Here is a 26,937-nt window from a genome sequence, read left to right as displayed (position 1 = left end):
ACGCGGCCCTCGACGTCCACAGGACACAGTTCCTTGGTTGTCGTCGTGGGGCTCTGTCTCGTGACCTCGCAGGGCTCACCCGTTGTTGCTACGGCTGTAAGGAAACTGTGGTGCGGTTCAAGTACAATGTAATTCAGTGGAGGCATTCACACACAACCGCGCAGTTTTTCCTTGAACATACGGTACCGCCGCGGTTTCCGCGCGGTTAAAACCGCTAGCGTGAACAATGCTAATTGATTGTCTCAGTCCTCTACGTCATGGTGTGCGGTGGTGTCACCGGAAGTGCGCTGGTCGCGTGTTCTAGTTGTGGGTTCGAATCCCGCACTTCTCTCCTATTCCCAGCAGTGACTGTTACCTGCTTCAACAGTCCCTAAAGCGTGCAGGGTAACGGTGATAGCCGGAGCTACGCGCCTCCTGGGGTAGGTTCTTCACGTCATGGAGGATCTCGACCTGTTTTCACGTACATCCCGTACTTATGGGATGCTGTTGCTCGCTTTTGCTTTGTGAATCCCATAAATATTATAGTAATATTGATTTTAATCGCTCATTTTTCCTAGAATAGTAAATTGTGACATTTTGTCAATAGAGCGGTGGAGTCCTGTAGACCCGGTGGAGTCCTGTAGACCTGGTGTAGTCCTTTAGATCCGATGGAGTCCTGTAGATTCGGTGGAGTCCTGTAGATCCAGTGGAGTCCTGTAGATTCGGTGGAATCATGTAGATCCGGTGGAGTCCTGTAGATCTGTTGGAGTCGTGTAGATCCGGTGGAGTCCTATAGATCTGTTGGATTCGTGTAGATCCGGTGGAGTCCTGTAGATCTGTTGGAGTCGTGTAGATTCGGTGGAGTCCTATAGATCTGTTGGACTCGTGTAGAACCGGTGGAGTCCTGTAGATCTGTTGGAGTCGTGTAGATCTGGTGGATTCCTGTCGAAGGTCGAACTCCCTGCGAAGCAAGGACCGGCGCAGCCGGTGGCTCGTATGCTCTAAATGACGAACAAATAAATAAATGAACAAATATATTAAAGAATTGTGAACGGAACACCTGTTCTTCTGTATATATGTATATATTGTTTTAACAGTATAACAATTCAGGGCCTGTGACATACGAGTGAATATATATTTATTGCTGAAATAGCTGCCATCAATTTTGTTAGCAGCTCGATCTGTTTCGTCGTAGGGGGTTTATAGGTGAGAACGTGGCTGATTGGAAAGAGGGGGGAGGGCACTGCATTGTTGGTGGGTAAGTAAGCAGAGCCAAGAATCGTATTGGTCTATGGAGGAGGAGTAGGAACAGGAGGAGGAGGAGGAGGAGGAGGAAGAGGAGGAGGAGGAGGAGAGTGATGGTGGAGAGGGACAGGGATAGGAAATAGAAGATCAGGAGTAGATTAAGGAGGTGACGATAGAACAGGAGAAGGAAGAGAAGGAGGAGGAGGAGGAGAGGAGGAGGAGGAGGAGAAGGAGGAGAAGGAGGAGAAGGAGGAGGGTGATGGAGAGGGACAGGGGGTAGGAAATGGAAGAGCAGGAGTAGGTTAAAGAGGTTATCACACTGGGTGAGGAGGCTACGCCAGGAGGCGCTGAGTAGCAGCAGTCGAAGTTGTCACCTTTGCCCTATTATGCGCTTTGGAGACTGTTGGGGGGCTGGGAATCGGAAGGAAGTGCGGGATTCGAACATACAACTAACCCGCTTCCGATTACGCCACCAGCGCATATAAGGAGGATGAGGATGAGGATGAAGAGGAGGTATATATGAAGGAAGAGGAGGAATATATGGAGGAGGAGGATCGTAAAGTGTGATCCAGTGGAAACATCGACGATGCGCTAATTACGACAAATTAGTGCGGTAGTGATGGTGAATTACTTAATTAGGGGTTGTAGGGGGAAAGGGTCAGGATGCTAAATAGGGGCACGAGAGCAGGCTACCCCTACTCCACCCACACTATTCCTTATCCTAGTCCCCCTCCTTTTACCCCCCACTCTCCCTCTCCTTTCCTCACCAGCTCTGCCTCAATAACCTTGTAGATTTTAGAGATTTGTATACTGTATCATATATGTATATATATATATATATATATACATATATATCAAGGACTACTATAGTAGTCCTTAATATATACATATACATAAGTAATATATGTGTGTGTTTGTGTGTGTATGTGTGTGTGTTTGTGTGTGTGTGTGTGTGTGCGTGTGTGCGTGCGTGTGTGTGTGTGTGTGTCTCTGTGTGTGTGTGTGTGTGTGTGTATGTGTGTGTGTTTATACTCTATTCTAATATCATCGTCATGTTTGGCCTTATGAAGGTTGGTATGACATTTTATCCATCATTAACATAATCGATTTTATTTATCTATGTATTTATTTATCTATTTATTTACTATTATTAATCTTTATAGAATAATCATCATTCACTGAATGATGAATAGCACAGAGAGTGATTCGTAGGGGTGAGTTGCGTGAATCCTTTCTTTGGTGACTTGAATCATCCTCTGCGGGAGATTCGAACCTTCTGCGTAAATTGGAACTGTGCAAAAGAGTTACGAAGGTCTACGAAGAATCGCAAAAAAATGGCTTCCTCCTGTATACATTTTTGTTTCAGTAATCTTCGCCACCCACTCCATTTATTTTCTTCCTTTTCCTCTTCTTCGTCTACCTCTTCCGCCTCCTCCTCCTCCTCCTGTTCCTCCTGCTCTTCCCCTTCCTCCTACTTATCATCATCATCATCATCATCATCATCATCATCATCATCATCATCATCATCATCATCATCATCATCATCATCATCATCATCATCATCATCATCATCATCATCATCATCACCATCTTCATCCTTTTCCTTCTCCTCCTCTTTTTCCTCCCATCTCCTGTCTCCCCATACCTTATTCCTCCCTCCCACCTCTCTTTTTTATGTCTCATTCCTTCCCCTCCTCCTTCTCTCCCACTCACCTCTCTCCCTCCCTCCCTCCCCTACTCCCTTCCCTCCCTGTGGAATGTCGAGAGGGGTATCGGGTCACCTGGGGGAATAAAGGGCGTGTAATGGCCATGTGTCAGTCTGTAATGGAGGCGCGAATCCACAATAGCCCGACTGTCAAGGGCCGATGGCACGACGCGAAGGTGTAACAACCGCTAATTAGCATTTCAATTGGCAGGTGAGAGGGACGGGGGGAGGGGATGAGGAGGTGGGAAGGATGCTGATGGAGGAGGGGAGGTGGAAGGGGCGGGGGGGGAACGAAAGAGTGGGGGAAGGGTAGGAAGGAGGATAGAGACAGGAAGTTTGAGATAGTAAAGGAGGGAGTGGTTGAGGAAGGGCAGGGCAGAGGATGCGGAAAATTGAGGGGGACGGGAAGTTTGAGATGTTAAGGGAGAGAGTGGTTGGGAGTGGGAGGGGAACGGAGGAGCTCGATGAGTGGTGGGAGTTCGTTAAAGGGCGGGGAGAGATACAAACAGTGTAAGGTCGATGTCACACTCTCCGGCGCCGCCGATGCGGCTTGTTGTTGGCTACAGAAAAATCACCCTTGTTAGAGTCATTAGACTCGAAAGGTTATGAGAGAGTAACTTAATAACCCGGGGGAGATGGCGCTCATCGTTATTACAAAGGATTACAAAGGCGGAGCATGCCGACAGGAGACCTTTTGATCCATATCTAGGTCGGATGCGAAAAAAAAATCATATTAATAATAAAATAATAAATAAAAACTATGATAATGTAAATAACAAATAAAATACATAAATAGATGCATAAGTATAATTAAATAATAAACAAACAGGTAAATAGTAAATAATAATAAATTGACATATAACTAATAATAAATAAAAATCAGACAGACAAATGATAACAAAAAAAAATAATATAAGATGAATTATAATCATTGCAGCATCTTACTTAGGTATTTATCTAAATGGTTCTTAAAGCTTCGAGCTGAACTACATTGCACTACCTGTGCAGGAAGTTTATTCCATTCATTAACTACACGGTTGGCAAAGTTGTTTCTACCTACTTCCAAGTTCTGGCTACCTTCAGGTGATTTTATTCAGCTAATCGAACTTGCAAACATAATCTGGCCTTATCCGGCGCAGCCGCATAGTGTGACACCGGGGTAAGATAGATTGAAAAGGTATGGATGATGAGGGAGGAGCGAATGAGGGTGTGGGAGATAATATTGGCGAGAGTGGTAGGAGGGTGGGGACGGGGGAGATGAGCATGCGGGGAAAGTGGAGGAAGGGGATGAGGGAGGAGTAATTGAAAATGAGTGAGAAGGTAGGGAGAACAGACAGAGGTAAAGGTAGAGGTTGTGTGTTGTGGTGGTGGTGATGGTGGTGGTAATGGTGGAGGTGGTGGTGGTGGTGGTGGTGGTGAAGTTGGTGATGGTGGTGGTGGAGGTGGTGGTGATGGTGAGGTTGGTGATGGTGGTTGTGATGGTGGTGGTGGTTGTGATGGTGGTGGTGGTTGTGATGGTGGTGGTGGTTGTGATGGTGGTGGTGGTGGTGAATGTGGTAGTGATGGTGGTGATGGTGTCTTCTTTGCCTCTGATGTCTTCCCCAACAATCGAGTTTCCCCAACACCAACGTCTACCTGTCAGCTCCAGAAACTTTCTTCTCCATCATTCCTCAATTTCGTCTCCATGAATATTATTGTTTCGTACCCCTTATTCACCTTTTTACCAGTTTTCCTTTCTCCTTCGTTGTATTCTTCGTTTATTATTTTCCTACGTCCGAATCTCTCTCTCTCTCTCTCTCTCTCTCTCTCTCTCTCTCTCTCTCTCTCTCTCTCTCTCTCTCTCTCTCTCTCTCTCTCTCTCTCTCTCTCTCTCTCTCTCTCTCTCTCTCTCTCTCTTTCTCTATCTATCTATCTATCTGTCTATCTATCTATCTATCTCTATCTCCTTACTAACTATCCTCACTGCCTCCTATGGTTTTTCCCCATATCCTTTAATTTTCTTTGCCGTAACTCAGAATTTGTCACCGTAATTCTCTCTTTTTTACTCTTTTATTCTCCTTTGCCAGTTTCCATACTCCTCATTGTTTTTGTTCTAAACATCTTTCTCATTCTTCCTCTTCTTTCCTCCTGGCCACACCTATTCCACACTTCTTTTTCTTCATTTTCCTCTTCTGCATCATCCTCTTCTTCTCTTTCTTCCTCTTACTGCTGCTACTCCTCCTTACCCCTCCTCCTCTCCTCCTCCCCCTCCTCCTCCCCCCTCCTCCTCCTCCCCTCCTCCTCCCCTCCTCCTCCCCCTCCTCCTCCTTCTCTTCCTCCTCCTCCTTCACAAACCTTTCTTTGCCTCACCCTCAACCCATTCCTCTCCACCGTATTCACACACAATACCCCCATCCCCCCATTCTAACCCCCTTTCCAATCACCCACGATCCCTCCCCCCTCCCACAACCTCTGTCCTGCTATTTGTTGTTCATTTGCTCTTCATGTGTCCGAATGGCTTGCTCTATGGCTGTGGCTTTGGCTTCGATTGTGCCCCCTGAGCCAGGTACTCTACCCCTTCCCCGTCCCTTCGCCCGAAGCTGAATAAAATCGTCTGGCGTCACATTGGGTCAATTTGCTTTTGGGTCATCCTGAGGAGAAGTGTGTGGTGTTAGCCATCGCCGTGACTTGTGTCAATGGATTCGAACGCGTGGCCCACTTTGACTTCGCTTCGGTGAAGCAGGAACTAGCCGTATCAGTTTCCTGTTTGCACGCCCGCGCCCATATCCAGTTCAGGAGAGAGAGAAAGAGAGAGAAAGAGAGAGAGAGAGAGAGAGAGAGAGAGAGAGGGTGGGCATCCGTGAATCCTCCGGCAGTTTAGGGGGAGAAGGAAATATCAAATCCGCAGCCCCATAATCATCGGCAACGATCTTGGCGAACAGAAGCAGGTCATGTGTTAGTATGGTCCTGAGAGAGAGAGAGAGAGAGAGAGAGAGAGAGAGAGAGAGAGAGAGAGAGAGAGAGAGAGAGAGGACACCAAGTACTAGTAAGTGATCCTTGAAATCACCGGAGGGAGTGTGAGGATGGCCAGGCAGAAGGTGGAAGAACAAGGTTGAGAAGATTGCAGGAGCTACATGGAAGGTGTTGAAAGTCTCGGACCACATTCTCCACCATCTTCTCCTTCACCTTTTCCTCCTCTTCTTCCTCCTTTTCTTCCTCCTCCTCCTCGTCCTCCTCCTCCTCCTCCTCTTCCTCTTTCTCCTCCTCTTCCTCATAGTACTCCACCCTCTGTTCTTTCTACTCCTCGTCTTTCTCCTCCGCCTCCCTCTCCTCCTCCTCCTCCTCCTCCTCCTCCTCCTCCTCCTCCTCCTCCTCCTCCTCCTCCTCCTCCTCCTCCTTTTCAAACCTTTTCCTCCTTACCCCTCCCCCCCCACTCTTCTTCCTCCTCCTCTCCCCACTCCTCTTCACCTCATTCGGAGTTTCGAAAGATTGTTCGATCGTCCAGATGGTCGGATTTGAGAAAATCTCTTGTGATCCCAACATCCTCTCCTCTCTTGGCTCGTTCTTCATCGGCATCTCTCCCGCGTTGTCCGAAAGAGGTCCGAGGTGCTAAGGAAACCATGGAAAAACAATGAGTACCCGCATTTTTTCATAGGGCCCAATAAGTATTTTTGTAGGTTGGGCTATGTGGTAATATATATGTATTATGTGTATATATATATATATATATATATATATATATACATATATATATATATATATATATAAATATATATATATATATATATATATATAAAAATATATATATATGTATATATGTTAGCACATACAATTATACATATATATATATATGCATAGTGTATTGAAATTTGTGCTATCGATTACAAAATATTTCAGAAGATAGGAAACTCTCGGGCGTAAATTTTATTGTTTGTTCTTGGGTCAAAAGAAAAAGATCCTTACTGATGGGCCCCCATAAATTTCAAGTGGGCCATTAAAGGAAAACCAACCAGGCCAAAAGGTTCTCAAACAGTTGGGTTAGATAGTCAGGCGACAATTGGAGTAAAATGATAAATAAAGAGATACAAAGATGTTGTTGACCACACCAAAACATTAGATACTTCTCATATGTACGCTACAAAATCATGGTCCTACAAGAATTATGTAAAAGGTAACGAGTTTATAAATCGATATAATGTGATGAAAAAGTCACATCTATATGTTTCTAGTATTGTATATATTACTATACACATATCGTCATCAGTAAAAAAGAATCACAAACACGTTTATGGTATTCTATTTATAACTTTACAGACATTAGCATTATGCTCGAAAGTAAATCATGAACACTTCTTGCATCGGACATGATGCAGACATCACAAGATAAGGGGCCCTCAACAATGACAAATTCTACTCTGTATTCCTCCACGCGCACAACTCAGCCGCTCCTCCGGGCCGCCGCAAAGTTGAAGTCTGAGCGGTTGACAGCCTAAAAAAAAAAAAAAAAAAAAAAAAAAAAAAAAAAAAAAAAAAAAAAAAAAAAAAAAAAAAAAAAAAAAAAAATGCTGAATGAAATCGCCTGGCGGCAATTCAAAACAAGAATCAGCAATCTCCAGTAAGTAATTTGTAGCTTACATTCCGGGGAGTCCTGTGGCATGGCCAGGCTGCTTCTATCGACGCCAGTGTGGAAGATTTCTTAGGGATTACACAGTCTTACGAATAAAATCCTTTTCATCAACAAATTCATTCCTGCGTAATAAATAGTAATTATATTCACAAGCTAAGTTGCGGTAAATGAGACTAATTAATTCGGGCATTTCTTTATTACTTAATAGACAGGTAGTGGAAGAAACTCCGCAGTTCCAGACATTTTAGATAAACCTGTATAACATTTTTCTTAATCTGTTTGTAAAGTTCTTCGAAAATATTTTGTATGCATTTGACGAAAGTGTAATTGGTCGGTAGTTAATAAGGTCTTTCATGTTTCCTTTCTTAAGAAGTAAAATCGTGGTAGCATTGCACCGTGATTCAGGAACGATTTCTTGATGATTACCTCAAGTGTTTAGTTGAGTAAATTTATAGTTATAGGGAACTTATTGTCCTTGTGTCTTTTGGAAGATCAATCCTGTTTTTTTGTTTTTTTTTCTTTTTCTTAGCGAATATTACTTCTTTTCAAATTTCTGGGACACTACTAAAGTCTCCAGATGAATTTACTATTTGCAGAGAATGAAACATCTCATCGAGAAAACGGCGGAATATTTAACAAACTTGTGTTGAGATTTTGTAGATTACCAAAAGGCCTTCGACTCAGTAGAACAAAAGGGGAGACTAAAGCCTTCATGCAAACAAAGTGCAAATGAACACACTAAGGTTTTACGGATCCTTTACTCGAAAAGTGTTGTATTTCCAGGTATTCAATGAACTCTGTTGAACATGTACTCGGGGTATCTGTAGATGTACTCACAATAACAACAAGGGCAGACAATTCAGTGTTTTTTTTTTTTTTTTTTTTTTTTTTTTTTTTTTTTTTTTTTTTTTTTTTTTTGTTTTTTTTTTTTGTTTTTTTTTTTTTTTTTTATTTTTTTTTTAAGGTTGGCAGTGTTGTCATTCACCCGGATCTTAACCTTGCGGCGATCTGGAACATTTCGCACATGAAACAGGTGGTGATGTCCTCGTGATACCACTGTCAGGAGAAGCGTTGCCCAGAGGAAATCAGGAAGGGAGGGCACCCCTCAGCCTCAAGCGACGCCAGAGGACCGGTGTCCCCCAAGAAGCTGAGGGTTGCCTCTGAAGAAGAGACGTTTCGATTTGATGCGCGAGTGACGTCACAGAATGACGTCACTTCAGGGTATGAATACCCAGCAGTCATTCTGGTATATTCTCGACTTTGTCTTCTCTTACAAGAACATTCATTCAAGTAATGAAACAATGAAGACTTATTAATTCCGCACAAGAAGCAAAACCAGAGTTAACATTTATAATTGACATTGTGCTTGTATCACTCGTTGATTACGCACGTCTGTAACAAATGGTATTGCTGTAATTCAACTAAATAAGATATGCAGAATACCACAAGGAAAGGAAAAACACGGAGTCCGAGCGCTTTCGTGATATTTTCACATTATCAAGGAGTACAACAGAATGAGTACTCCTTGATAATATGAAAATGTCACGAAAGCGCTCGGACTTTCTGTTTTTCCTTTCCCTGTGGTATCAGGATCGAGAAAGGACTAGGTCCAGGCAATACAAATTCACCGATATTATTGATTTGTCCTAAAGGGACCTCCACAGCTGAACTGGGGTGCGAAAGGTCAGAATATTAATGGAGGACATTTGATTTATTCATATGTTTATTTATTTACTTATTCATTTATTCATAAATTTATATCTATCAATTTGCTTATCCATCTATTTATTACATTTTTTTGTCAAATTTGGTTTTGTATTGTTTTTAGATTTGTGTCATATTTGTCAATTCTTATTTTTGTCTATTTAAAAAAATCATCAGTTTTAATATTTTTCAATTTTATTATCAATTTTGCAGTTTAACAGAATTGTCGTTTCAAAAACAGCAGAATACTTATGGGATATGCAGACTGATCTCGACAAGGAGATTCTCAAAGTAGGTTTGAAGAAAAACAAGAGTAAACCAAAATAATGTTCAACTCGAAAGTTGAAAGTGAAAGAGTTATAAACAATGATAAGAATCTAGAAGTTCAAGTGTGTAAACACTTAGGTCAGATATTAAATCTAACTAAATATTATGAAAAATAGATTAAAAGACCTATTACATTTCGTTGGAGAAGGTTGAGTAAATATAGGAAGATCATAAGAGGTTCTTTACCTACATGTTTGGAACGCAAAGTTTACAATCAATGTATAATTCTAGCTATAATCTACGGATGTGAGACTTGGAATTTGACGAAGGCGATGCAGACAAGGCCACAGAGTGGATAGAGGAGAATGAAGAGATCGTTGCTAAGAATAACACTGAAAGACAGGAGGAAGGTAAATTGGATGAGAGAAGACTGGAGTGGAACACACTGTGGAGGCGGTAAAAAAGAGGAAGTGGAACAAGGTAGGAGAGTTAGAGCGAAAGGACGGTGGACGATGGAACTAGTGGAAGTCACGAGAGTTGAAAAGGAAAATTAGATAGAGAAGTTTGCAGGAGTTACGTGGTAGAGGTTGGCGTGGCTATGTAACTCATAGAATGTTTTGGGAGAAACCTTTGTCCAGCAGTGGATTCGAAATGGCTGATGGATTATTTGAATCTGTGGGATGTCATGATTTGTTATCCTTCGCAGAATGCGGTGAGGGAAATAAACAGGAACTGATTTACCAACAGAGTGGTTAACGAATGGGATAGTCTTAGTAACTAAGTAGTGAGCGCTGAAACTATCGGTTGTTTTGAGAGAAGATTAGATATGGATAGGGATGATAGATGGTAAAGGACATGGAACTGCCTACTGTAGGCCATATGGTCTCTTGCAGTCTCCTCCATTCTTATGTTCTAAATTAGCCCCAATTGGTGGTAATTTACCAGAATTTAGGGATTTTGTATTTATACTGCAGCGTCCGAGCCTAAGAATCGAACTGAGGACCAAGAAGCTTCCTGCAGCTAGCCTAGGGTGACGAGGTCATACCCCTAATCCTCCGCTGTCGTCCTTAACAAGTCGTCCTCAGCATTAGGTGGTCCTTGAAGAGAGGTAACACTCGAAGAATAATGTCTCGAGAATTAGAGTGCCACAAACAACGTGGTTACCCTGAAGCGCATTTCTGGAAGTTGAAGTCGTCCTTAAGAAGTTGTGAGCCTCGAAATACGGTCGCCCTTGAAAATTAAATAAGATTCAGGGGTACATGACCCTCGGCCAGGGAATAGGGTATTACTAGAACTTTAATAATGGTCAAACTCCAGAATAGTGTAGTTCTCGAAATACGAGAGCGATCATCCTCGAAGATGTATTGATCCTCAAACTTTGAAAATGGTCAGCCTTGAGAATGAAGTGATCCTCCAAGTCTGACTAAGCTCGTCCTCAAAGATATAGTGACACTCAGATTTCGATAGTGGTCGTCCTTGGAAACGAAATGGCCCACGGAACTTCGGCAAAGCTCCCCTTTGGCGAAGCAGTGGCACTCGGAATTGAATGGCGCTCGTCCTTGGTCGTGTGGTAGACCTCGACGTGTATTCTGTTTCGAGTATCACAGTCAGCGCTTGTTAGTCGTCCTCACTTCCCGTCTGTCGTCCTGTTTGCTCGGAGGTCATTTTTCTCTCGTCCTCGAACTAATTATTCTCTCTTCCTCCTCCTCCTCCTCCTCCTCCTCCTCCTCCTCCTCCTCCTCCTCCACCACCACCTCCTCCCTATCATCATCGTCATTATCATCATCATCATCTTCGTCGTCGTGGTCGTCATCATCAGCGTCATCATCATCATCATCATCATCATCATCATCATCATCATCATCATCACCATCATCATCATCATCGTCATTATTGTCATCATCATCATCATCTTCGCCGTCGTCGTCGTTATCATCAACGTCATCATCATCAAACTTCAGTTTATCCTCTTCTTTATCCTCCTCTTTTTCCATTCTCTTCCCCTTCTCTTTCTCCAATCTCTCTCCTTCTCTCTATCTCCTCCTCCTCCTCTTCCTCCGTCACCAATTTTAATTCACTCTCTTTTTCTCTCTATCTCTTTTACTCCTCCTCCTGCTACTCCTCTTCCTCTTTTTCCTCGTCCAACTTAGCCTCATATTGTATATCCTTGCCCTTCCCCCTGCTCCTCTTCCCCTCCTCCTCCTCCCCTCTTCCCCCTCCATTTCTTTCTATTTGTTATTCTCCTCTTTTTCCTCCAATTCAGCCTCATATTGTATGTCCTTGTCCTCTCCCTTCCTACTCCTCTTCCCCCTCCTCCTCCTTCTCCTCCTCCTTCTCCTCCTCCTCCTCTCCTCTCCTTCATTTCTTTCTCTTTTTATCTTCATCTTTTTCCTCCTCCAATTTAGCTTCATATTGTATATAATTGTCCTCCTCCCCTCCTCATTCTTCTCATCATCGTCCTCGTCCTCTTCGTCGCCCTAGAAGCTTTTCCCTTCTGAAGCTCTCCCGCATTCTTTGTTTCCATGACCCTCTTCGAGCTTCCATTAGGGTGTTTGTGTCTTCAGACTCCTTTCTACGTCGCCCCGGAAGATTCTCCCTCGTGAGACTCTCCCGCCTTCTTTGTCTTCATGACCTTCTTCTTCGAGTTTCCATCAGGGTCTTTGTGCCCTCAGACTCCTTCCTACATCCCTATTTCTTCGATACAGTGATACTTTGATCAGGGATTTCGTTCTGGTTAAAGTCAGACGATTTTATTGGCTCTGTTGCAATTTAATAAGATGTCGCGGTCGATCAAGACACCCTCCCACCCTGAGTTCGCCCCCTCGGCCGAATGAGCACACATATCACAAGCGTAACAAAGATAATTTAAATATGTTAATTTGTTGATGATTATAAATTCATCTTAACTGTTTGTATTTCTTATCTTCTTCATTGTTCCCCTCCATCCTCCTCCTCCCCTTCCCTTCTAGTTCCCTCCATCATCATCCTCCCCCTCCCTCCTACTCCTTTCCATCACCATCGGTGACTGCGGTGGTGAAGTGGTTAACGAGTCATAGGTTCGAATCCATTGTGTCTAGTGAGTCTATAAAGAATAGTAGCTTCACTCACGCGCCAGTACCAGTCCTCCACGGTCTCTCCGAGCAAGCTTCCATGTAGCCACCCTTCCCATTCCAAATAGCTCTCGGCAGGATCTTTTCTTTTTTCGCGGTTTGCGGGGCTGGTACCCGCCCGGACCTCAACTTTGCAGGGCCGTGGTCCGAAACAGTTCATACGTGGACGCAGTAGAAGGTGTCCACGAAGTGACGATACCTAAAGGAAGCTGAGGTCACCTCAGATCCGAGGTGAACAGCGGCTGGAGGCCATTACTTAGAGTGGATGGCCTTCCTAACTTCTGCGCCTTGTCCAGGACTCGAACACACGCCTGAAATCCCCACGCGGTTACCAGGCACGCGCGGTACTATTGAGCCATGGCGAGTTCCCTCTCGGCAGGATTTTGCTCCAGCCTTGAGTTCTGTGGGCGTCCCCCTTCTTCGTTTCCTCCTCCACTGAGAGCTGTCTTTTGTGAGGAGATAACTCCGTGAGTGGGGATCATCATCATCACCATCATCATCATCATCATCATCATCATCATCATCATCAGGGAAGCGTGCCACAGACTCACAAATTTCACGAATTATGTTGGCAACACGCCTTGACTGAGTCTCACAGAGCAGTCGCTGGCTTGATACGAAGTCATTCCAGCGATAAGCCATGATTTTTTACGAAGGGATTTGGGACCAAAGACATCGAGACGCCTCTTCAAGTCAGCATTAAGCGTCCATCTCTCACAGCCATACAGCAAAACAGAGAACACTTGAAAATTCGGATCTTAGTTCTCCTGAAGAAAGACTGTCAGAGCCATACAATGGATGAGCCAGCCTGACGTGACTGACAGGAACCTCCCCCTCTCTCTCCCTCCATTTCCTCCACCGCCCTCCACATTCCCATCGTATCTCCTCCATCTCCTGTAATGAGTTGGCTACCCTCGTTATCGATCCTCTCAAATCGTCATCAAGTTCCTTTTCTCCCTCCTCTTCTTTCTCTTTGTCCTTCTCCTCCTCCTCCTCATTGTTCTCCTTTCTTCATAGTAAACATTTTCTCCCCTCTTCATTTTTTCTTTTTCGTTTTTTTCTCTTCACTTTCAGATTTTTCGTTTATTTTTCTCTCTCTCTCTCTTCAATTTTATTTTTTCATTTTTTTTTCTTCCCCATTATATATATTTTTTCTTCAACTCCTCCCCATCGGTCTCATAGTTCTCCTTGTCTTCTTAATCCGTCCTCCTCCTCGCCCTCATCTTCATATCATCATCATCATCGTCTTCATCCACATTTTCTTCCCACCCCACTTTTCCTATGTTCTCCTCCCCCTCCTCCTCCTCCTCCTCCTCTCCTCCTTCTCTTCCCCCTCCTTCTCCTCCTCTCCTCCTACTCTTTCTCCTTCTCCTCCTCTCCTCCTTCTACTCCTTTTCCAGCTCCTTCTCCTACTCCTCCTCCTCCTCCTCCTCCTCCTCCTACCCCTCATCTTCATCATCCTACCCCTACTACACCTCCTCCTCCTCCTCCTCCTCCTACTTCTACTCCTCCTCTTAACCCTCCTCCTACCCCCTCCTCTTCTTCCTCCTCTTCTTACTCCTCCTCCTCCCTGTGTGTTCTGCGTTGCCTCTTGTCCCATGTCATTTATCTTCATCAGTGATCGTTTGTTTATAACTCTTCTTTCCTCTACCTCCCTCTTCTCTCTCTCTCTCTCTCTCTCTCTCTCTCTCTCTCTCTCTCTCTCTCTCTCTCTCTCTCTCTCTCTCTCTCTCTCTCTCTCTCTCTCTCTCTCTCTCCCTCTCTCTCTCTCTCCCCCCTCTCTCTCTCTCTCCCCCTTCTCTCTCTCTCCCCCTTCTCTCTCTCTCTCTCTCTCTCTCTCTCTCTCTCTCTCTCTCTCTCTCTCTCTCTCTCTCTCTCTCTCTCTCTCTCTCTCTCTCACTCTCTCCCTTCTCTCTCTCTCTCTCTCTCTCTCTCACTCTCTCTCTCTCTCTCTCTCTCTCTCTCTCTCTCTCTCTCTCTCTCTCTCTCTCTCTCTCTCTCTCTCTCTCTCTCTCTCTCTCTCTCTCTCTCTCTCCTCTCTCTCTCTCTCTCTCTCTCTCTCTCTCTCTCTCTCTCTCTCTCTCTCTCTCTCTCTCTCTCTCTCTCTCTCTCTCTTTCTCTTTCTCTCTCTTTCCCCTCTCTCTCTCTCCCTATGTCTGTCTCTCTTTCTCTCCCCCCCCCTTCTTGCAGCTCCGTCACTCGCCTACGCCTTCGTTTTTGCGTACTTCTCGTTTCTTCAGCCTTGTCCGTTTGTCATCATCACATCAAACCTCCTCCTCCCTTCCTTATCTTCCTCCCACGCCTCCTCCTCCTCCTTCTTCTTCTTTTTCTTTCTTTCTTCTTCTTCTTCTTCTTCTTCTTCTTCTTCTTTTTTTTCCTATTACCCTATATCTTCCTCCTCTCCTTTTCCTACTCCTCCTAAGCCTTCTTCTTCTTTATCCTCTTCTCTTCCTCTTTTCCTATTCCTCCATCTATATCTCCTCCTCCTCCTACTCTTCTTTCTCCTCCGTTTCTTCTCCCCGTCCTCCTTCCCCTCATGCTGTTTCTAATCTTCCGCATCCTCATGCTGTCCCTCATACTCCTCATCCTTATCGTCCTCTTTATCCTCATCCTTATCGTCCTCTTTATCCTCATCCTTATCCTCTGACGGGAGTCACCACGGATGAAATTTCCCTCATTTTCATCCAGCTCGGATGCGTGTCCATCAACGTCACGCCGTCGTCACGTATTATCACGCGAGTTACGTCATTGCGTCTTATTCTCGTGACGTTTTATTTTTTATCTTTCTCCTTTGTGAGGTTGTGACTTCTACCCATAATGCCACTGCGTTTTATTATGTTTGTTTATTTATTTATTTTTCATTTGTTTGTTTATTTATTAATTCGTTTTTTTTATTTCTTATGTCACGTCCTTGTGTCTTGTGCCGCTTCACATCATCGAGTTTTTCTTCTACGTTACTTAATTGCGTCTAGGCGATTACGTCGTGGTCCTACGTCATATTATATTGCATCTTATTCTACGTCATATTGCGTGTTATTCTACGTCACGTTGCATCTTATACGTGTTATTGCTGGGTCCCATTTACGTTATATAGCGTCCATTCTACGTCATATTTCGTCTTATATGTCACCCAATTGCGTTGCATTTAACGTCAAGGCGATTGCGTCGTGGTCCTACGTCATATTATATTGCATCTTATTCTACGTCATATTGCGTGTTATTCTACGTCACGTTGCATCTTATACGTGTTATTGCTGGGTCCCATTTACGTTATAGAGCGTCTATTCTACGTCATGAGGTTGCGTCTTATTCTATGTTGTGTCACTGAGTCTTATCTTACGTCGTTGGGTCGTATAGTACGTCTTTTATCTCAAGGTGCGTTTTATTGTACTCCTGTTACGTCTTATTCTGCATCTTGCGTCATTTCATTGCGACTTATTCTAAGTCATATTTTTTCCCTGGATTTCTTCACTTGCCTCTTTATCTGCCGGCGATAGTGTCTTGTGATTTGTCTGTGGACACTGGCCTTCTACCTCCTACCTCCTGCTTCTTCCTCTTGTCTCCTGTTCCTTCCTCCTCTCTCCTGCCTCCTCCCTCTTGCCTCCTGCTTCTTCCTTCTCTTTTCTGCCTCCTCCATCTTGCCTCCGGCTCCTTCCTTCTCTCTTCTGCCTCCTCTCTTTTGCCTCCTGCTTCTTCCTTCTCTTTCCTGCCTCCTCCATCTTGCCTCCGGCTCCTTCCTTCTCTCTTCTGCCTCCTCTCTTTTGCCTCCTGCTTCTTCCTTCTCTCTCCAGCCTTCTGCATCCTACCTCTTGCCTCCTGCTTCTTACCTCTCGCCTCTTCCTTCTCTCACCTGCCTCCTTTCTCCCGCCTCTTTCTTGGCCTCCTTCCACGCTCCTCTTTACTTGTCTTCCTCCTTTGTTTCTTTCTTTTTTCTCCTTCTCCTCCTCCTCCTTCCTTTTCTTCTCCTCCTCTTCTCCGTTCTCGTCCCCCATTTCCATTTCACTTCTTTTACTTTTCTTTCTTCCTCTCATTTTTCTTCTCTTCATGATCCCTCTCTCTTTCATTCTTTTTCTTTTTCTCTTTCTGTTTTCTTTTGTCCGTCTCTACTTCTCCTCCTCTTCCTCTTCATCTCGTCTTCCTCCATCTCTTTCATCCTCTCCTCCCCTCTCGTCAACTCATCTTAAAGTCAACGACGCATGGTCGCATTAAATTCACGTAATTCTCTGTTGTTCATTGACAGCGAACGCACGCACACACTCACGCACGCAATCGCATTGGTGTATTTGCGTGCGCGTGCTTGCGTGCAGTCTTCAACGTCTGCATGAATTATGCGTGTTTGCGTATATGTGTATGTCTTCTCGTCATTACTTTGTTCTTCATATATGAGCGTGGAAAACCGTCCTGGTTTTTATGTGGGTGTCATTATCTACTTACCCACGCACGCGCGCGTGTATCTGTGTGTGATTCACCATGGTCGTGGATCACGTGTTGGACTCGTGATCGATAACTCTCGTGTGTATTGTGTGTGTGTGTGTGTGTGTGTGTGTGTGTGTGTGTGTGTGTGTGTGTGTGTGTGTGTGTGTATGTGTGTTTGTCAAAAAAATTCTTCATGAGCGTGGAAGATTATGCTTTATATGTGTGTGTACTTACCTTTGGGCGCGTTGGTTTGTGTCTGTGTTTATTTGTCCAAAAAAAATTCTTCGTGAGCGTGAAAAATTATGCTTTATAAGTATGTGTTTTTACATTTGGACGCGTTGGTTTGTGTGTGTGTGTATGTATACGAGTATATGTGTGTGCATATGTGTACGAGTATGTGTGTGTGTGCGCGCGCGTGTGTGCATGTGTGTGCCGTGTGTGTGTATTCACTTGGTCTTTGGATCACGTGTTGGACTCGTGATCGACAGCTATTTCCCTCCTGGAAGAGAGCTCAGAGCTCGTAGGTCCGATCTATGGGTAATGCTATGACCTTGCACACACACACACACCCAACTCCCCGCCCACGAGAGTCAGAGTAACGACCCGAGGCGTAGCGGTACCGAAATAATTTCGGCCCTGGGCAGGATTCGAACCATGAGCTGCGGGCCACTATTGTGGCAGCTCAGTGCTCTACCAATTACGCCACCGTGTGTGTGTGTGTGTGTGTGTGTGTGTGTGTGTGTGTGTGTGTGTGTGTGTGTGTGTGTGTGTGTGTGTGTGTGTGTGTGTGTCCTTGTATTTTGCGTTTTATTCACGTCATAAAACTCAAGAATGCTTTACCTAGTCTTTCCATGCTCAGACAGTACATTCTAATGTCGAAAGAGTCCCACTGTCCAAACATCACCTGACCAAGTACTTTGCTAAGCATAGGTTGACGCAATATGAAATGTCGAGGATTAATAGAGTTGGACGGTGCCATGTATATAATGTAACCATGGAAACCCTGGAGGGGAACAGAGTCGTGTGCATCAACTACGTTAAGAAGACCTCACGGTCGCTGGAGTACAGAAGGGTAATAGACAAGTATTGTACATCGGGTCTTCAACAGTCCCATAAACACAGTAGTTCCTGAAGTTTTTTTCAAACCCTGAGAACCCAAAGTTCAACTCCAAGTTAACCTGATACCCCCTCTCCAATATTAACGTACTAATCTCGACTTTAAAGTTTTAATTTACTTTACTTATGAAAAAGAAAGAGAGAGAGAGAAAAGAGGACTTATTTCAACAAACATTTGAAATCTAGGGGCTTTTTATTTTTGTCTTCAGTAAAGAGATGACTAAAATACAATTCGAAACGAAATTATTGATTTAATACTTCTTCCTCGATGCCTTTTTGGATATCTTCAAGAGCCGATTTCGATACCCCTTAGGGGTATCGATCCACTACTTTAGGGGTATCGATCCACTACTTTAAGAACATCTGCCATAACATATAGTCCAACAAGGGTATATTAACGTGTGTGTGTTTTATCACGTGCCTGCCTGCGCGTGAGTGTCCCCTTGCCTCTACGCGCATGCGTCTTGCGCGCGGGTGTGCACTTGCGTCTACGCGCATGCGTCTTGCGCACGAGTCAACCCTCAACAAGTGAGTGATATGTGACCGCCTGTCGGAGTTTCTGCTATTTATATAACGATATGGCTGCTGATTACATAAAGCTCTCCTAAGGCAGTTTAAGCCACAATAATATTCTTGTTTATTTTTCGTCCTGGGTCGGGAGGGAGGACCCTCATCAAAACAAACAGGATCCCCCCAAAAAACACAAAAACTCGGGTGCGATTCCCAACGCCAACAAAGGCATCCAGTTGCGGACGCAACTGTTGATGTTGGTTGATGAATGGATCCCCAGATTGGGCCTCTGGGAGTTGAGGTTGAGCGGTTTGAGTGGGAATTGAAAAACTTCATTCCTTGTGCAGGCATCGAGGAAGGAAGGAAGGAAGGAAGGAAGGAAGGGTCTCCTTGAGAAAGACGTTGGCACTTCTCTCTGTCTTGTAGTCTATTTCTCTCTCTCTCTCTCTCTCTCTCTCTCTCTCTCTCTCTCTCTCTCTCTCTCTCTCTCTCTCTCTCTCTCTCTATTTCTCTCTCTCTATTTCTCTCTCTCTCTCTCTCTCTCTCTCTCTCTCTCTCTCTCTCTCTCTCTCTCTCTCTCTCTCTCTCTCTCTCTCTCTCTCTCTCTCTCTCTCTTTTCGTGATTCGCAGGTGGTCCGTAACAGTTCATCGTTGCCTTCTCTTATAAACGGACCCGGGTTCAGACTTTCTTTAGCGAGTTAGGGCGATCCAGTAGTAACCCGGGCCCTCCTACTAGAACTATGGGCCTTCCTAGTAGAGTTATGGACCTTCCTAGATATGTTCCGGGACTTCCATGTGGAGCCATGGGCCTTCCTAGTAGAGTTATGGACCTTCACAGAGTTCCGAGCCTCCCTCCTAGAACCATGGGCCTTCCTAGCAGAGATATAGATCTTCCTAGATGTGCCCTTTGCCTCCCTACTTGAACCATGGGTCTTCCTAATAGTGATATGGACCTTCCTAGATGTGGTCTGGGCCTTCGTACTAGAAACATGGGCCTTCCTAGTAGAGTTATAGACCTTCCCAGATGTGGTTCGGGCCTTCCTACTAGAACCATGGGGCTTCCTAATAGAGATAAGGACCTTCCTAGAAGTGGTTCGGGGATCCCTACTAGAACCATGGTCCTTCCTAGTGGAATTACGGACCTTCGTAGATGTGGTCCGGGCCTTCCTACTAGAACCATGGGTTTTTATACTAGAGATCACGGCTTCTCTAGTAGATGATGATGACTTCCCAACTTAGATTATTCTTCCCTGATACTCTTCCTTGTATCAACCCTAAGGATAGAATCGCTGGTTCGTGCCTATGAAGTACGATAAAGTATGTGACAACCCCCCGCCCAAAAAAAAAAAAAAAAAAAGTCTCTCGTATTTCGACAAAGAAGTGTCAGATTTCTATATTTTGATAAGTCCAAAATATAAACCAAACTCATATTTGGACAAGAGAAAGCCAAATTTGTATATTTCTTCAAATTTATATATTTCTGATTTTTACTCCTTGCTGTGTGGTTAGTGTGTGTGGCTGCGTGTGTGTGTGTGTGTGGCTGCGTGCGTGTGTGTGTGTGTGTGTGTATGTGTGTGTGTGCTTCTGTGTAAATAGATAAATAAATATTATTCGATTTTGGTGTATGTAAAAGCAACTGGCTGCCCGAGAGCTGAAAATTTGCAAAAGTTGTCGGATGCAAACTAATTGTATCAAAACAAAGATTGGGTGGACATGGTTACATTTTACGTGTGTTTGTGGTGTGTGTGAGTGTGTGTGTGTGTGTGTGTATGTGTGTGTGTGTGTATTTGTATGTACGCGCGCGTGAGGATACGAGTAAAATGCACCTGTATGCACACACACTTTGTGCTAACGTGTGTGTGTGTGTGTGTATACATACATACACACACATATATATATATATATATATATATGTATATGTATACAAAAATATAATTGATACAAAAACAAACGTGCGAATATGCTATCTATATTTTTCATATCAGGACGTCAATTAAATTTCCTGAGACTTTTTGATTTTTATTCACTTCCGATATGTATTCGTCGTTTCTAGTTCCAGGCCCGGAAAGAAAAGCGAACCGAAAACATATCGGTTCTCATATTCACGGCAGCTCCGTTCAGTTGTTCAAGTTGTATTTTTCCTTAATGAATTTTTGACCTCGTCCCTTTTGCTAATCCCATTTTTTCTCTCTCTCTCGTTGCAGGTAAAGCGGCGCAGGCTGAGAGTGCTATTCTTCACTCCCTCAACCCCCTCACTCCCTCACTCCCTCAACCCCTTCACTCCCTCACTCCCTCACTCCCTCAACCCCTTCACTCCCTCAACCCCTTCACTCCCTCACTCCCTCAATCCCTTCACTCCCTCACTCCCTCAATCCCTTCACTCCCTCACTCCCTCAATCCCTTCACTCCCTCACTCCCTCAACCCCTTCACTCCCTCACTCCCTCAACCCCTTCACTCCCTCACTCCCTCAACCCCTTCACTCCCTCACTCCCTCAACCCCTTCACTCCCTCACTCCCTCAACCCCTTCACTCCCTCACTCCCTCAACCCCTTCACTCCCTCACTCCCTCAACCCCTTCACTCCCTCAACCCCTTCACTCCCTCAACCCCTTCACTCCCTCACTCCCTCAACCCCTTCACTCCCTCACTACTTTACCCCATTATTTCCTCATTCCCTCACTCCGTACCTACCTTTCTTCTTCCTTCCTCCCTTCCTACTTTCCTCCCGCATCCCCTAACTTTCTCTTCGTCCCTCCTTTCTCATCTGTCCCTATTATTCCTTCATCCTCCCTCCCTCCCTCCTTCCCTCTCTTCCTCATTACCTACCTCTCTTCCTCATTCCCCCCCTCACTTCCTTCCTCATTTCCTCCCTCCCTACCTGCCTCCTTACCCCGTTACTCCTCGGTCTACCTTTCTATTCTGTCCCTCTTATCCCTCCTTCCTTCCTTCCTTCCTTCCTTCCTTCCTCTCTCCTTTCCCCCCTACTTCCCCACCCCTTTCTCCCTCCCTTTCCCCTTTTCCCCCTCCTTTCCCCTTACTTCCTCCACCTCTTTCCCCCTCCTTTTCCTCTCTTTTCCCCTTCATCTCCCTCCCTCCCTCTCTCCTTTCCCACCCCTTTCCCACTCTTTTCCCACATTTCCCCCTTTTTTCCTCTTACCCTCTCCTTCCCCCCTCCCTTATTTCCCCCTCCTTTCCTCCTCTCACTCCCTCACTCCTTCCCTTCACTTCAAGACAGCGGACGACTGGACGGGGAGTGTCACCCAGAACCAAGACATTGCCAGAATCTGTGCTTTGGGACGGGTAAGTGCGGTTGACAGCTAACAACGTATTTGCGATATTCCATTTTCTATCTACGGTGTGAATAAAATTGCCTGGCGGGAGACAGAACGAGAGGTAAAGAGCCACCCGGTACGCAAGTAAGGGTGACCAGCGACAGGCGATTTGTTTCAGGGTAGGGCGTGTTTTATTTTCTATTTATATATTTTTTGTGGTTATTTAATACGTTTCGTTCTAGGTGTAGTTGCCTGGTTAGATTTAGTAGAGGAAATGTACTGGAGAGCGTGCATTTCGTCGCTTAAAACCAGCGCTTCTTTCCTTGGTCGATATACACCAAACCCTCGCTATAACGAACCTGGTTGCATCGAATTTCCGCCATATCGACCCCCCCCCACAACAATTAGTTTGATATATTGAAGGATTGCATTAATACTCTGGAGTGAAGAAGACACACTGGGGATAGAGGAGAAAGTAACAGAAAACTGGGACGGTAAAATCTATATATTTAATCTTATTTTATTTATTTATTTGTTTGTTTATTTATTTTTTGTTTATTTGTTTATGTTTGTAGTAGAAGCGTGTCTCTTACAAAAAAAAAAATACTGCGCGACTCTGAGACGTAGGGGTGCCAGTGAGGTCTATTCCAGAATTGTATTGGATTGTAAAGGGTGTGTAGGTGAAGTTCGGACTGAAAAAAAATCATTTGGATTTAGTCAAAAAAATATATATAAAATGGTCATGCGGAGGCTTCAGGAGACTTTTTGTTTTTGTCATTGGAGCACAGAGGCCTCTCGCTTGGCTTTATACAAAAGAAAACGTGAAGAGAAAATAACACAGGGACTTCAGGGAATTATTTCTGTTTCTCTCTCTCTCTCTCTCTCTCTCTCTCTCTCTCTCTCTCTCTCTCTCTCTCTCTCTCTCTCTCTCTCTCTCTCTCTCTCTCTCTCTCTCTCTCTCTCTTTCCTCTCTGTCTTACTCTCTCTCTCTCTCCCTCTCTGTCTTTCTCTCTCCCTCTCTGTCTCTCTCTCTCCCTCTCTGTCTTTCTCTCTTTCTCTCCCTTTTTCTCTCTCTATCTCTCTCTCTTACTCTCTCTCCTTCTCTCTTTTTCTCTCTCCCTCTCTGTCTTTCTCTCTCTCTCTCTCTCTCTCTCTCTCTCTTTCTCTCTTTCTCTCTCTCTCTCTCTCTCTCTCTCTCTCTCTCTCTCTCTCTCTCTCTCTCTCTCTCTCTCTCTCTCTCTCTCTCTCTCTCTCTCTCTCTCTCTCTCTCTCTCTCTCCCTCTCTGTCTCCTACTCTCTCTCTATCTGTATGTGTGTGAGAGAGAGAGAGAGAGAGTGTGTGCTCGCTAGTCTCCCCTCTCCTTCCAGGACTCAAGAAGAAATCTAAGGGGGGGGGAAGTGAGGAAGGTGAGATTTAGGGGAAGGATGGATGATAGCGTAGGGAAAGGTAGAGGAAGGGAAATATAAGGGAAAGAGGGAGGCAAGGGGAGGATAAGAAGGAGAGAGAAGATGTAGGAAAGTGGTTGTGTGTGTATGTGTATGTGCGAATATGCGTGTAAACATAAGGAAGAAGGGAGGGAGAAATGAAAGTTGTTAAGGATTTGGTCTGTCATTGTCCTTATGGACAAGTCACTAGACGTCATGTCTTGTCATATATCAGTTGTCAAATCTTTCGCTAGCCAGAATGAAATTGATAAAGTTCGTGATCGTGAAGAAGGACTTCATCGAGGGGAATAGAATTGCCTAGGCTTAGCCAGATGAAAACCTTCGGCTCATTTCGCACGTATCGACTTTTCGCCGTCCGTCGTCCACGACACGACGTCGTGCTGGCAAATAACCATAGGTGTCTATGGACGCTTTCACACGTCACGACTACGACCACGCGTGAAAGCGTCCATAGACACTCATGGTTATTTGAAAGCACGACATCGGGTCGTGGACGGTGGACGGCAAAAAGTCGAAACCCGTGAAACGAGCTGTTCTGTCTACCTGCCCTCCGTCCATTTTCTCTTCTTCGTTTTCTTTTTCCCTTTCTGCACCTTCTCCTGTCCCTCCCCTGACACCTTCTCTCACCTCCCCCTCCCTCCTTATCCTCTCTCCCTTCCTCCTTATCCTCTCTCCCTTCCTCCTCATCTACTTCCTCCTCTTTTTTCCCTTTTCCTCCTCTTTCTCTCCCTTCCTCACCTCCTTCTCTTCCTACCTTCTTTCCTACTTCTACCCCTTCCTACCTCCCTTCGAATCTTCCTTCCTCCCTCCCTCCCTCCCTCCCTTCCTCCTCCCCTACTTCCTTCCTCCTCATCCTCTCTCCCTTCCTCCTCCCCTACTTCCTTCCTCCACTTTTTTCCGTCTTCCTCCTCTCCCTTCCTCCGCTCCTTCTCTTCTTACCTCCCTTCCTACTTCCTCCCCTTCTTACCTCCCTTCCTATCTTCCTTCCTCCCTTCCTTCCTCCCTTCTTTCCTCCTTTCCTTCCTCCTTCCCTCCCTTCCTACCTTCCTTCCTCCCTTCCTACCTCCCTCCTTCCCTCCCTCCCTCCCTCCCTCCCTTCCTACCTTCCTCCCCTTCTTACCTCCCTTCCTATCTTCCTTCCTCCCTTCTTTCCTCCCTCCCTCCCTTCCTACCTTCCTCCCTCCTCCTCTTCCTACCTCCCTCCCTACCTTCCTACCTCCCTCCCTCCCTTCCTACCTTCCTACCTCCCTTCCTACCTTCCTACCTCCCTCCCTTCCTTCCTACCTCCCTACCTACCTCCCTCCCTTCCTACCTCCCTCCCTACCTACCTTCCTTCCTTCCTTCCTTCCTTCCTTCCTTCCTTCCTTCCTACCTCCCTTCCTCCTCCCGTCCTTTCCTCCTCTTTCTTCCCCTCTTCCTCCTCTCCCTCTCCCTTCGTCCCCTCTCTCTCTTTCTACCTCCCTCCCTCCCTTCCTCCCTCACTCACTCCCTCACTCACTCACTCACTCACTCTCTCCCTCACCCATTCACACCTTCTCTTCTTCATCTCTCCCTCCATCTCTCCCCTTCCTCCCAACTACCCCTACTCCTCTTTCTTCAACTCCCCCTCCTCCTCTTCTTCCTTTTCCTCTTCCTCTTTCCATGTCTCCTCCATCTCCTCTTCCTACTCCTGCTTGTCCTCTTATTTCTCCTCCGGTTTCGGCTTCTCTAGCTTCTTTTTCTCCTCTTCCCCCTCCTCCTCCCTCTTCCTCCTCCTCCTCCTCCTCCTCCTCCTCCAGTCCTTCTGCTCCTCTTTCTCCTCCTCCTCCAGTCCTCTTCCTTCTCCTCCTCCTCCTCGGCACAAATCCGTCACTTGTCAGCAAAGTTTTCCGCGGGCGTCGGGCGGCGGCCTCCCCATTGATCACGTTCTCGTAATACCCCGCCGCCCCCGCCCCCCACTACACCTACTACACCTCTTCGCCTTGTTTTGCTCGCACTCTCCTCTGGGCTTGCCTGACCTCCCTCCCCCACTTCACCCCCCCCTTCCCCTCCCTCCCCCTCTCTCACTCTCTCTCTTTCTCTCTCTCTCTCTCTCTCACTCTCTCTCTCTCTCTCTCTCTCTCTCTCTCTCTCACTCTCTCTCTCTCTCTCTCTCTCTCTCTCTCTCTCTCTCTCTCTCTCTCTCTCTCTCTCTCTCTCTCTCTCTCTCTCTCTCTCTCTTTCTCTCTTTCTCTTCCTCACTTTCTCTTCCTCTCTCTCTCTCTCTCTCTCTCTCTCTCTCTCTCTCTCTCTCTCTCTCTCTCTCTCTCTCTCTCTCTCTCTCTCTCTCTCTCTCTCTCTCACTCTCTCTCTCGTCTCTCTCGTTCTTCCGTAGGCTCTTCTTTCTCACTTTCAACATACGTGTGTGTGCGGGTGCTTGTGTGGACTAGAGGTTAGTATCTCTGTGGTTATGCTCACAGGTATACCTTCTCCTGCTCATTTTGCCTATTTTTCGATTTGTATAGAATTCTGATAGACCTGCATATGAAAGCAAACTATCAAAAGTTATTTGTATCAGCAGCAATTTATGCCCAGTGATCAAAACGCCACAGTTATTTTGCATCAACGTTTTGTTCTTGTCGCTGACGTGTTTGAACTATAAAATAAAGGTTTCATAAATGCATGAAATGCATTTTGTAACATTCATAAATTGTGTGTGTGTGAATTATATATATATATATATATATATATATATATATATTCATATGTATGTAATGCGTGTGTGGGTGTGGGTGTGGGTGTGTGGGTGTCAGCCATTTCAAGTCCACTGCTGAACAAAGGCCTTTCTCATACCATTCCATGTCTCGCACGTTTGCGCCAATCTCTGCCACGTCACTCCTGCAAACTACTTCATATCGTCTCTCCATCTTCTGTCTAGTTATCTTCTTTCACGCTTCCCATCTCGTGGCGTCCAGTCAGTAACACACTTGCTCCAATGCCCATCATTCTTTCTGACTACCTTCCCTGCCCAGTTCCAATTCTTTTCTTTTATGTCTTCCTTATTATATATGTATATTTTTCCAGCCTGTTCTCTCACCCATCTTGTCATCTTCCTGCCTGTCAGCAATATTCCCACCGTTGACCTCATATCCTGTTTGTGCACGTCTTCGCTGTGTCTCCATCGCCTTCGTTAGTTCACAAGTCTCACATGCCTAGATTATAGCTGGAATTATACACTGGTTGTAAACTTTGCATCTCAGACAGACAAGAGCCTGTCACGATCTTCTTACATTTACCAAACATTTTCCAACCAATTGTGACACCTTTCTATTTCATTTTCATGGTCTTTAGCTAGTTTCAGCATCAGGCCTAATTAATTATACTCTTCAACTTCTTCAAGACTTTCTCCATCCATTATAATTGCTTTACATTAAACTTTCAAGTGGAATATTACTTCGGTTTTACTCTTATTCATCTTCGACATTACTTTGAGACTTTCCTTCTTGAGATCACTCTCCTGTCATTTCTGAAATGAGAATAATTTCCGCAAGTGTGATGATGGTTAGAATATTTAACATTTATCTTCAAACCTTTCCCTTCCCT

Source organism: Oratosquilla oratoria, chromosome 10, assembly GCF_046742065.1.
Source record: "Oratosquilla oratoria isolate Oo_2021 chromosome 10, ASM4674206v1, whole genome shotgun sequence".
NCBI lineage: Eukaryota > Metazoa > Arthropoda > Malacostraca > Stomatopoda > Squillidae > Oratosquilla > Oratosquilla oratoria.
This window is presented reverse-complemented; position numbering follows the sequence as displayed.